General features: G+C 42.5%; 1 protein-coding gene across 3 annotated transcripts in view; it reads right to left on the bottom strand.

Moving 5' to 3' along the window:
• The window catches only part of lpp (LIM domain containing preferred translocation partner in lipoma), a 411,859-nt gene that overhangs the window by 356,375 nt on the left and 42,336 nt on the right, over positions 1-13,148 (bottom strand). For all 3 annotated transcript variants that reach the window (XM_084307814.1, XM_084307813.1, XM_084307815.1), the window contains one exon: positions 6,149-6,197. The gene's annotated coding sequence lies outside the window, so the exon portion shown is untranslated. The remainder of the gene's footprint in view (positions 1-6,148; positions 6,198-13,148) is intronic.

Genomic DNA, 13,148 nt, shown 5'->3' with positions numbered 1-13,148 from the left:
CAGATACCTAGGAGTGAATATTACAAGAGGGGTGGAGGGACTATATGATGCAAAGAACTATACACAGATTAATCAGAAAATCAAAAGAGACCTAGAAAGATGGACAGTAATGCCTCTAGACTTTAGCTCAAGGATCGAAATCATAAAGATTAATATATTACCAAGGTTACTATACCTATTTCAGGCTCTACCTATATTAATACCACAAAGCCAGTTCAGGGAATGGAATAAACAGATATCAAGATTCATATGGGGTGTTAGCAGTGGTGCAGCCATACTTGGTAGCTAGATTAATTGTCTTTGGTAATAAAGAATACACATGACTGCTCGCATCAGTTACTTGCCGGAAAGAGGAATATTTATTGGCGCTCTTTCATTTTATATACAACGTGAATGAACAAGCATATGTCACAACGTGAACGTGAATATGCAAATGAGATCAACACTCAACACCCCCACTTGATCTCAGACTGTACAATACCGTAATGAACAAAGGTACTTTGACATGCACTTTTATTGATCACACACCCAACATGAATAGCATGAATCTCTCCATCTTGAACTTGGTCATCGGTTTAGTCATAACGTCCGCCACCATGTCTTCTGTAGGACAGTACTCAAGTATGACTTTACCATCATTTACTGCTGAACGAACAAAATTATATCTAATATCGATATGTTTGGACCTTTGCACACTGGATCTTTTGGTAAAGCAATTGCACCTTGATTATCTTCAAATATTTTCACTGGTGCATATTGACCATTGTTTTCCATCCCATTCATTAACTGTATCAGGTATAAACTCTCTTGCATGGTCGCGGCCAGCGCCATGTATTCTGCCTCGCAGGTTGACAAGGCTACTGTAGCTTGTTTCTTTTATTTACAAGAAATCAGTGGGCCATCATCTGTTAGACTAAAGCAATAACCTGTCGTGCTTCGTCTGTCACTTAAATCAGATGCCCAGTCCGAATCACTATACCCCACAAGTTTGAGATCTGTCTCACTCTTCCTGTAGCATAGCTTGTGGTCTACTGTGTCCTTCAAATACCTCATCACATGTTTAGCTGTTACCCAGTGTTGTCTATCTGGTTCTGACAAATGCTGTGATAACTTTTCCACAACCCAGCTCAAATCAGGCCTGGTACAGGTAATTAAGTAAATTAGACTCCCTACAACCTCATGGTATCTTTTGGGATCCACTGGGTCGGCATCACTGTTGTCGTCTAATTTCTGGGGTGGATCTTGGTTTACAATCTGACATACCAAATCTTTCTAGTACCTTAGAAATGTATGTTTTCTGGCTCATCTTCACTGTTCCCGCATCATCCTGGTCAAAATCAATGCCTAGGAAATGTTTCAGTTTCCCAAGATCCTTCATTTTAAATTTCATAGCGAGTGTTTTCTTCACATCATTTAACAGATCATCATTGCTTGCCGCAATTATCAGATCATCAACCCATATGAGGATTATTGCCGTTTCTTTTCCTGTTTGTTTACTGTATACACAGTGGTCTGCAGTATTTTGAACAAAATCATTTTCACACAAGTAATCACTCAGCATCCTGTTCCAGTTCCTGCCAGATTGTTTCAACCCATATAGTGACTTGTTTAGTTTGCAGACTAACTTTTCCCCTGTGTCTGATTTTAGCTCAAACCCTTCTGGTTGTTCAATATATACATCGTAATCGATAGGAGCATGTAGATACGCTGTCTTTACATCCATTTGGTGTAATTTAAGACCCTGCTGCGCTGCTATCTGCATCAGGGCACGTATTGACGTCAGATTAGCAGTGGGAGAAAATGTCTCCTTATAGTCTATCCCCTTCACTTGGTTATATCCTTTGGCTACATATCTAGCCTTGTAGGCGTCAGATTGATCTGCACTGGTCTTTACTGTGTAGACCCACCTGCCCCCCACTTCCCGTTTTCCTTCTGGTAGGGTGGTCAATGTAAATGTGTCGTTCTCTTTAAGAGAATCCATTTCTTCGTGCATGGCTTTAGTCCAGTTGTCTGCCTTGTCTGAGCTCATTGCTTCTCTGAAGGTTTGCGGTGTGTCACATACTCTGTAGCAACAATCTACACTAAATAACACATGATCATCTGAACTCTCATCGGTAACATACTCAGAGAGGTACTGTGGGGTTCTCCTATCTCTCCTCGGGTAACGAGGCTCACCTCCCTCTATCTGAATATTGTCTGGTCTATCAGAATTATCAGGATCCTGAGACACACCTGTCGTTTCTGTCACATCTGCTCTAGGGATACTTCTCCTCCTAGGTAAGTCAGGTAAGTCATCATCAATCATAATTGGATCCGTCTGTGTCTCTTGTGTCTGTGTCTCTTTTACCACGTCAGGCTTTGTGGCAAACCTCATTAGCCTATGTTTCATGACCTTCTTAGTGTCTGGGTAGTACACTAAATATGCGGGGCTATTTTTGTCATAACCTACAAAAATCCCTTTCTCACTTTGTGGGTCCAGTTTCTTTTTGTCCTGTTTGTATGCGTAGCACGCCGATCCAAATACTACCCTCATTCTAGATAAGTTTGGCATCTTGCCTGTCAGCGTGTGGAATGGGGTTTGCTTGGTTCTGTTGTTAAAGCACCTGTTGCGTATCACTGCCGCTGTCTGTACAGCATACGTCCACATCTCTTTTGGCATATTGCTCTCAATTAACATGCATCATGCCATGTCAAATAACGTGCACCAATTTCTCTCAGCTGTACCATTTTGGTGTGGCAAATACGGTGCTGAGAACTCATGTCTAATGCTGTCCTGTGAATTTGGTGCCATTATCGGACCGGAGGGATTTCACTTTTCCATATGGAGCCATGTCTGCGAAGAATCTCTCTGTAGCTTTCGCCGTATCACTCTTAGCTTTCAGGAAATACACAAATACTGCACTTGAGTAATCATCTGTAAAAGCTAGGGCATATTTAAACCCATCTTTGGCTACTGGGTCAATAGGACCAGCCAAATCTGTATGTACAAGCTAAAAATTGTCTTTTGCTTTTGTGTCAGGTTTTTGTAGTCCTTTTAAAATCATCACTATCAACAGTCCATCACTGAAGTTCTCTTCAGCCTTCTGAAGTGCTGTAATTTTCGTTTCTGCCCTGATAATGTAGTGCGTCACACTTTCAGTTGCAGACTTCTTTAAAGACGTTAGCTCTGTGTACAGGCTGATCACTGGGTTTTCCCTTCCCCGCGTAATAGTCCCTCAGCATCTGGAAAGCCTTTCTCCCGTTGTCTGTTGCTTCCCGCATTATTATGGATAGGCTTTTGTCGTTCAAAAACTGGATCAGTTCTGCGTACACCTGTTCATTTTTATCGAGGTCCGCGGCGTCTCTCTCCTCATCTGACTCTTGATCTGAGTCAGGGTCATTTAGGATTGTATCCTTCAGTCCCATCAGACGCAGGTGACCCAAAAACTTTGTTTCCCATAATTCGTAATTTCTCTCGTCTCCATCAAAGCACAATCTAGAGATTCTAGACCATCTGCTTCCTCCTGTTTCACGCCTGGGCCCATAACCTTTTGGCAGTGATGCAGCCATACTTGGTAGCTAGATTAATCGTCTTTGGTAATAAAGAATACACATGACTGCTCGCATCAGTTACTTGCCGGAAAGAGGAATATTTATTGGCGCTCTTTCATTTTATATACAACGTGAATGAACAATCGTATGACGTCACAACGTGAACGTGAATATGCAAATGAGATCAACACTCAACATGGGGGGGGGGGGGGAGGCCAAGGATCAGATATGTGACTCTACAATTACCAAAGGAGAAAGGAGGAATGGCAATACCCAGTTTAGAAGATTACTACTACTACGCAGCACAGCTGATAAAGAAATACAAGCTAGAAAAAGAAACCAAGATACTGAGATGGATAACGCACGACAACAAATTTAAACCAGGGATAGAAGATCAGGGGTTCAAAAGATGGGAGAGGGGGGGCATAACAGCAATATGTACAATGATAGAAGGAGGGGAGATCCAGACTCTACAACAATTTATGGACTATGGACCCAGGATGGATATTGCAATACTACAAAAAAACGTGAGTAACAAGTTTTTCTACAAGACCTATGTTACTCTAATCTATTTTATTGTATACAAAAATTCAGAATGTTATCTTTCAAAAGAGACCAGGCTCATGCATGTGCTATAAGTATAAAGATCAGCTTTGCAAATAAAGTATGCAGTCCTCAAGTTCAAATTTAAAAATTGACACTTTTCTGGGCGCCAGTTAAGAGGTTAAGTTTGTCTGCGAGAACACTTTCAATGTGAAGCAGACTCAGAGTTGACCGTCTCTCCTGGCGCATTGTTGTTCTTAGCCAGTTTCGGGTGCGCCTTATTGCTGAGAAAGACTGTTCACAAGTTGCTGTGCCGACGGGCAATGACAGAGCCACAAACAGAAACGTTTTTCGTAATTTGGATCTCATCATGCTTTAATTATTTTATCCACTTTTTCTCCTCCTATTTTTCTGTGTTTTTCTCCCATCACAATTTTTTGTCGTTATGCCAATTCCCCCCTCCCCTTCAAGTTCAAGTTCCTTTTATTGCCACACGGCCAGGCCGGTGGAATCTGAGCACGGTGCAGGTGGTAGCTGCGACAATACACCAGTCCACAAAGACATAAGAAGACACATGGAACATAACATAACATAACATAAACATAACATAAACATAACATAAACATAACATAACAGCAGGGGGTAAAATTAGGAGGAGTTCGAGTTAAGTAGTTGTATGGCCTTGGGGAAGAAACTGTTGTTGAACCTAACCGTGCGACTGCCCAGTGACCTGAACCTCCTACCAGAGGGGAGGTGTTGGAAGAGGTGATGACAGCCAGCAGCCTCTTTTCACCTGACAGCGCGGACTCTCATTGGGGAAGTGTAACGCGTGGGAGGATCACACTACCTTACCCAGTTCCTTCCCTCGCTGTGCAGGCGCCCTGACCGACCTGTAGGAGTCGCTGTTTACAACGACCAGAAATATCACCCACTGGCTTCCCACCCACTGACACTGCCAATTGTGTCAGTATGACGACCGACCAAGCCGGAGGCACCGCTGACAGCCGGATTCGATACCAGTGTCTCTGTGGTGGTAGACAGACGCTTAGTCCGCTGTGCTACCCGGCCGCCCTGCACATATATTATATATAATTTTCTAAATTCCCAGCATAACATTTGTGAAGGCTTAGCCTACCCTAGCCTCCATTACCCACTGCCTATGCACTTAGCAGCAGTGAGCAGCCACAGACAGGCGTGCCTGGGAACAAACTCCAGTTGTACTACCAGTACGTTGGTCAAGGGCAATGGCAAGAGTGCGTAGAGTGCATGCTCTTTGGTGTGGGAGGACACCGGAGGACCCGCAGGAAACACACACATACATGGGGAGAACATGTAAACACCACATTGTCGCTGGACCCACCGTACTCCTGGCCATGGGATGGGAAATGGAGGCGAAGCTTGAAAACAACTGACAGTCTGTTTTCTGGCCGGTGAAGCTTTAAAAATAGGCAGAAATGCTAAAAACTTGTACTGGCAGGTAAACTGGTGATGTTTCAACTAACTACAACCCTCAATGTCTCCAAGAAAAGTATGCATGCAGGTAGCGGTAGGCTTATAATCCCATGAACCCCCCCCCCCCTAAACACACACACACACACCAAATGCCACAGCTCTTAAATATGAAGTGTGAATTACATAAAAGAACCAAAGATACCGGAAAGTTCCTAGTTTACCCCAAAAATGGTGAGAGAGGAATGAGAACAAAGAGCCGAGGTTTGTGCATAGAATTGGCTTCATGTACCCATCGGTAACCCCCCCCCCCCCCCCCCCCCCCCCCAAAAAAGCCTAATTTCTGCACAGTGGTACTTGGGGTAGGTAAAACGTTGGTAAAGCATATTGCGGTTCCACTGCGACTTGTTCATTCATTTGATTCAGTAGATAAACACCCATTTATTAAATGTCAGGTTTTGCAAGTAGAATTGCATTGTTTCTTCCAACATGGAGGTAAAAAACATTCCAAAATGTGCTGAAAAAAAGACTTCCATTAGTGCCAGGTGCAGGCCGCTCTGGTCTTTGAGCACACTGTAAATGTAAAGGAGGAGAGAGGAGGAAGGATGGATGAATGAACACTTACCCAAACTTTCAACCCTCTAAGAGAAGCCAGGTGCTACGGGATCAGACACCTGAAAGAGGGGAAGAGAAATGATAACGTGAGACAGTGATGTGACGTCGGCGAACGATCCAATTCTTTTGACCGGGGTCTTTGGCACGGACAAAGGGAACAGAGTCATACTTGGTGGGAGCAGTTATTTGAATTTGTATTCCAGAAACGGCAACATTGCATCATTCACTTCACTTGCGCTCTTTCAATTCAAGCGAAAAACACTGAGTTTCTTTTAATCCGACATTGCAACCATAGCAACAAGCACGATTCATTTACAATCTCATTTCCCCTTCTATAACATGATAAGGATATAAGCATATTAGGATATAAGGATTTATTTTTTTCTGTAAGAACAAATCAGGGATGTTTTCAGGGACAGGATATGGTCGAGGACAGATGACTTAATTCAGGGACTTGGAAAGTAACTGAGCCAAAAGATCCGGCTCCCTTCAAAGAGCCGTAAATTCTCATCACTAGCGTGACATAATAGATCAGAAATGTTAAATATTAACCGACAGCATTTCGTCATGACAAAGAAAGTGGTGAGTGAAGTGTGCTGCCCCTTCACTCTCAGAGATAATCACTCCGGACGCACTGGATTCTATTCATAGTTTTTTTTTTTTGCAGCTCCTGGAAATCAATTCACATGAATGCCATTCACTCACTTGCGTGCTACAGCTACAAGCTTATTAAAAGAAAGTTTTCGTTCCAATGGAAGGACTAACTTTTGCCTGCAGAGGGAAAGAAATGTAAAAAAAGAATAAAAAATAAAAAAAAGTATAAAAAAACATATATTTATATTTAATTGCGACTGTATTTTCTATTTCTGGTGTTGCGGATGTCCTACATTTGGCTTAGATGCAGGTATGGGTGGGGGGTGGACTGATGTTTCGTCTCCAGGGCCCAGAGACATGTTCTCTTCCTTGTTGAGGAATGCTTTTGTTCTGATAAATTGACATTGTCAGTTTCCCACGTTGCCACTACGTGGCATATCCTACAGGGAACGGCAGTGGGAACATACGATCGGCATCAGTCAATGTGACAGGTATTGTTGTGTTGTTTTTTTATTTTATTTCTTTTTGAGGAGACGGGGGGAGGGGGGGTCTAGGAAGTAAGGGAGGAATAGGAATTAAGACTCCTACACTCCCCTTGGAACGGGGAAACATCTCTCTGCCTTCGCATCATAATTACTGGTGGGCGCCAATGCGATATCGGCCCCGGTGGTTATTTTCTAACAGCATGTTTGGAGAATACGCATCTGCCAAGTTAGTTACTTCACTTTCTTAACTTCACCTGAAACAGTAGTCTGAAAAGTTCCATCCTCTGCTTCCCCCCGAAAGAAAACACCTCTGTGTGGTGGTAGATTGTCAGGTGCGTTGGCCAATAAAGTAATGGGGGTTTGAAATAGACAGAGAATATACATTTAGTCTACTCGATAAATACTTTTTTATTCTGGTGGCAGTGTTTCCCCTACCATTGCCTTGGCGGGGCGGCCCGCCCCGCTAACGGGACCCCCCGCCCGACATCACTCAGGTGTATTATTGATGCTCTCATTGATACTATGTTTGTTTCTGAAGTGTGTGTGTGTGTGTGTGTGTGTGTGTGTGTGTGTGTGTGTGTGTGTGTGTGTGTGTGTGTGTGTGTGTGAGAGAGATAAATAGAGAGAGGGGGGGCTTTGGTAGACTATTGCATTGGTCCATTCATTGAAGATGAACACAATGCGACATCCTTTACTAGGCTCACCGACCAACAGTGCAGGTGCTGAACTGCTGATCCGAATGTATAGGTAAAAACCATATTATGCGTTTTCATCAATAAATAAATGGCCACAAAAAAGATTTTCTCGCACGCCTACGCGCGCTCACATTCACTGGGGGGCTACAAATACATTCTTTCATGGGGCCCAGAATCTACAGCTACGCCCCTGTCTTAAATACTTTGAAGCTTCAAAGCTTCGTTCGATGGGTATGGGATTCGAATATGAAAAAAAAAATTGAGTATGTAAAAAAAGAAATAAAAAAATATATATATATATGATTTTTTTTTGTTTTTTGTTGTTGCAAAATCAACTCTGCCTCTCTTTGTTAACACTATGATCGCCGGGGACGAGTTAAGACGTCATTCCTAGCCATGCTCATTCTGCCGAAGACGCCGTAACTCGTCTTTGATGTCAATATTCCAAAATTTGTGACCGAAATCATATTTCCCCTCCGGAGCCCTGAGACACACTGCAAAGCTCCACTCAACTCTCTAGCGGTTCAAGAGCGCCATCTGGTGGCCGATCGGCAGATCGCCAACCGGAAATGAGCCTTTGAACCGGTAGTGCTCATCCATATGTGGTCCGGGCACTCGCTATCGTTAGAGAGACTCCGTCTTGATACAGTGAACATCGATCGGTGCAAATAACTCGAAAAAACAACATGATTTGGACGTATATACTATTATACAACCTGGAAATGGATCGGGCATTTCTCCATCCCATAATAGAAAAGATTCTGTTCCACACTCATCTGCCAGCGGCGCGAGGAAGCCACGGTAAGATTCAGCGTTATATTCTAAAGTGTTCCATATAAACTGCTATGATGAACATATGACCCACTCTGGATGAATCATCTAACGCTGCCCACGGAATTATAAACGATCCCCCGCCCATCCGGTCATCATCAGATGATATGTAGTAACTCCTAGAAGCACATCCAGTTGACATTTTTTATCTCGCACAGATTCCTACCAAACTGTATTTGATCATCAATATAATGCTTTTAGGGCTATAAATCACATTCTGAAGAAAGCTGCAGAAAACGATAAAAACATACTTATACTTTAGACCATATTTTAGTATGAATATGTGAATGAAAAAGTTTAACGTTGCTACACCCTGAACAATACATATAGGACATTGAATGGGCCATAAGAATGGCAATTTAGCAATAGAATTTAAAAAGTTATAGCCCTGCAAAGAAGGGGAACTTCTCCATAGACAAATAGAGATGGCGAGGGATGGTAAATTATGAATTTAACCCATGGCGATCAAAGTGTTAACTACAACAAGCAATGCTGTTTTTTTTTTTTTTTTTTTTATTATTGCAGGAAAAAATATTGAACATTTACAGTTGTAGATATTGTACATTTTCCATCTTTTTTCTTTTTTTCCCTCTCATTTCCCCTTCCCCTCCCTCATTCCCACCCCATCCCCCCCACACGAGGTTATTGACAAACACATCTGCAAAATATACAAACACATAGCATAGATGTTGCTGGGAAAGAAAAACTAAAAACAACAACAATATCAATCAGACCCATCTGCATTGTGCACAATTAGAAAATAGGAATAAAATAACAATAAAAGATAAGGAAGTGCAGTTAGAGGTGTAAAGCTCTATCCTTTCTAAGTCTCTTCATTGATAGTCAGGGTATCGATGTGTTGCAGAAATGGTTGCCAGGTCACATGGAATGTTTCAAGGGAGCCCTTTAGGGAGAATCTGATTCGCTCAAGCTTAACGCAATGTAGTATCTCATGTATCCATCTGTTGTGAGTAGGTGGGGAAGGGTGTATCCATTTAAAGAGAATAAGTCTCCTAGCGAGGAGGGTAGTGAACGCCACAACTCGTTTTGCAGCCCTAGATGCGATCGTAGGGGTATTCGGGATACCGAAAAAGGCAGTGAGTGGATCAGGGTCTAACGTCACGCCCAAGACCCTACTTAGTGTATCAAATATTGCAGTCCAAAACTCTGAGTTTGGGGCACGTCCAAAACATGTGCATATAATCGGCTGGAGATTGTTTACATCTATTACACGCATCCGTTCTATCCGGGTATATCTTTGCTAACCTCGCATTGGTGTAATGAACCCTATGCAGGATCCTACACTGCAGCAAACTGTGTCTTGCACATATAGAGGAAGTGTGTACAAGGTCTAATATATGATCCCATTGTTCATCTGTAATGATGATTCCCAGATCTTCGTCCCATTTGGCTTTTAGGGAGTCTAAGCAAGTTGGGTTCATCCAAAATAATTTATCATATAAAATTGAGACGAGCCCTTTCCGCCCGGTACCGAGCGATAGGAGAGGGTCAGTCCTAGAGTCTGGAGGACGGCCAGGGAATTGTGGGAATTGGTTCTGAACAAAATGCCTGATCTGAAAAAAACGGAAAAGGTGAGAATTTGGGAGACAAAATTTTTTTGATAGCTCTGCAAATGACGAGAACACACCTCCGGAGTAGAGGTCATTAATGGTTAGCAAACCTTTGTTCACCCAGCTTCTGAATACAGGATCAGAACAGGACGGTAAGAATAGGTGATTACGAGAGATTGGAGCTAGCCCCGACGGAGCATGTAGGCCAAATTGTTTCCTAAACTGATTCCAGATTTTCAAAGTATCAGTCACAATTTGGTTCCGAGCCACCTGTTTAATAGGGATCGAAATGGGTAGTTGGGATGTTGCCACAGACCAGAGTGAGTACTTTGAAGAGGAGACTTCCATCCGAGCCCATTGGGGTTAGTCTTCTTCCTCCCTCCTGGTCCTCCAGTAAAGGAGTTTGTTTATATTACATGCCCAGTAGTAATAGCGAAGATTGGGCAAAGCCAAACCCCCTTCCGATTTGGGAAGTTGCATGATCGTCCTCTTAATACGTGCTCTTTTGTTACCCCACAGGAATTAACCTATAAGTTGATCAATTGAAGTGAAAAAGGCTTTATTAATAAATATTGGTATATGCTGAAAAGCGTATAGAAATCGGGGTAAGACCACCATCTTTATCAGGTTAACCCTTCCCAGAAGCGAGAGGGGGAGAGAGGACCATCTCGTCAGGTCTAGCTTAAAGCGATCCAGCAGAGAACGGAAATCTTTTGCGAAGAGCTCTGTCGGTGATTTGGCCATAAAAATCCCTAGATATGTGAATCCTTCCGTGGCCCTTTTAAAGGGGAAAAGAGATTGAGGAAGCCGTTCCGCAGATGCATTAACAGGTAAATATTCACTTTTCTGGAGATTAAGTTTGTATCCAGAGAGCTGCCTATGTTGTTCCAGAATATCCAGGATAACAGGGATGGACGATGACGGATTGGAGACATAAAGTAGGAGATTGTCGGCATACAATGAGAGTTTATGAACCAGGCCAAACCTCTCAATCCCCTCAAATCTGTCCTCACTGCGAAGCCATATGGCTAAAGGTTCTGCGGTGAGCGCGTAGAGCAAGGGAGAAAGCGGGCATCCTTGACGGGTGCCGCGATAAAGCGCAAACTGGCCCGACTTGGTACCATTCACATTAACCGAGGCCACCGGGGACGAGTATAGGAGTTTTATCCATGAAATAAAACCCGGGCCCAAACCGAATTTCTCAAGTGTATGGAACAGGTACCTCCATTCCACTCTGTCAAACGCTTTCTCAGCATCTAGGGAGAGTACCATTTCTGGTGCGCCAGTCGTGGTTGTGAAAAGGATATTTAACAGCCTTCTGGTGTTAAAGAAGGATTGCCTGTCCATGATGAAACCCGTCTGATCCGGGTCTATCAGGAACGGGACCACCTTCTGAAGACGGCATGAGAGGACCTTAGCCAATATTTTACAATCCACATTAAGGAGGGAGATTGGTCTGTAACTGCTACAAAGGAGAGGGTCTTTACCTTTTTTGAGCAACAGGGACAGTGACGCCTCTGATAGCGTGGGCAGCATTTGGCCCTTTAGAAGGGAGTCATTATATACTCTCAGTAGAAAAGGAGCAACCAACACAGAGTAGGTTTTATAAAATTCTGTAGTATAGCCATCTGGCCCGGGTGATTTGCCACTTTGTAAAGATTTGATTGCCTCAGTCACTTCAGAGATGGTTATAGGCGTGCCTAACTCTTCAGCTTCCGCTTTATTCGCCTGAGGGTATTTGAGAGACTTGAGGGGGTTTGGGCGATCCCAGTCCTGCTGGGAAGACTCCGACGTGTAAAGTTTGGAATAGTAGTCAGAGAAAATTTCAGAAATTTTCGTAGGGTCTGTTGTAGTGACACCTAATTGGGATTTTACAAGCAATGCTGTTTGTTATTTAAGATGAGGTTGGACTCGGCACTGACAGATTTGTGTTCATTGTGCTGCTTTTATAAAGCCTCAAATGACGGCTTACAATATTTCATGGAAGCAAAGTGTTTAGTTTGTCTAAGATTTAAAAAGGTTTAAACTTTACAGCACTGAGAAAGTGCTGTACAAGTCCCACAACATAAAAAAAAATTATAATTTTTATTTCGAAGCTTCGAATTAAAATTGAATCTCGGCCCCGAAGCTTCGAATTACAAAAAGAAATTGAAGGTCAGCCCTAACAGCTACAGTCAGCTTCCAGCTCAGAGGACTATACACATTAGTGAGAGGTCTGCTCAAGTACTAAATAACAACAGCATGCTCCTGTCCAGCTCATGAGACCCTGGAGAAATATGATCATCTCAAATTTGACAAAAAAAATTATTTTAAGCCTCATGTAAAAGAATCACAAAAAGATTCAAATTAAATCTGGCAAACTTCAGATACACCAGAAACTGTATGTCTAACAGAGCTGCAAAATCTTTTATGAATGTTATGAATGCTTTCTCACATAACACACTGTTTAACACACTGGGGGCATGCCAGTCCATCCACTGAAGCCCATAGAATCACTACAAACTATTTTTGTTTAGTTTATTTGACAATTATTAAATTAAGTATTATTAAATACATGTTATTACAACAAGTCATGCATCCTAAAATTATCAAGGAGAGCACAAAAAAGTCAGACTTATTTCCATTGTGGTCCTTGGTCTTAGCAGCACATAGTATTTACATAAACATGTATTACACATTATCATCAGCCTACAGTATATTGCTAAAAATAAATATTTTAAGTAAAATACAACATTATTAATTAAATATGTACAAAATGTACAGACACACTAAGACTACACTACATTAAAACAGGAAGCTGCCTGAGTTACTCTGGGACCTTTTCTAGGAGCCAT

Source organism: Notolepis coatsorum (genome assembly GCF_963971535.1).
Source record: "Notolepis coatsorum genome assembly, chromosome: 2".
Taxonomy (NCBI): domain Eukaryota; kingdom Metazoa; phylum Chordata; class Actinopteri; order Aulopiformes; family Paralepididae; genus Notolepis; species Notolepis coatsorum.
The sequence above is the reverse complement of the archived record's forward strand: the minus strand, read 5'-3'. Positions and strand labels throughout refer to the sequence as shown.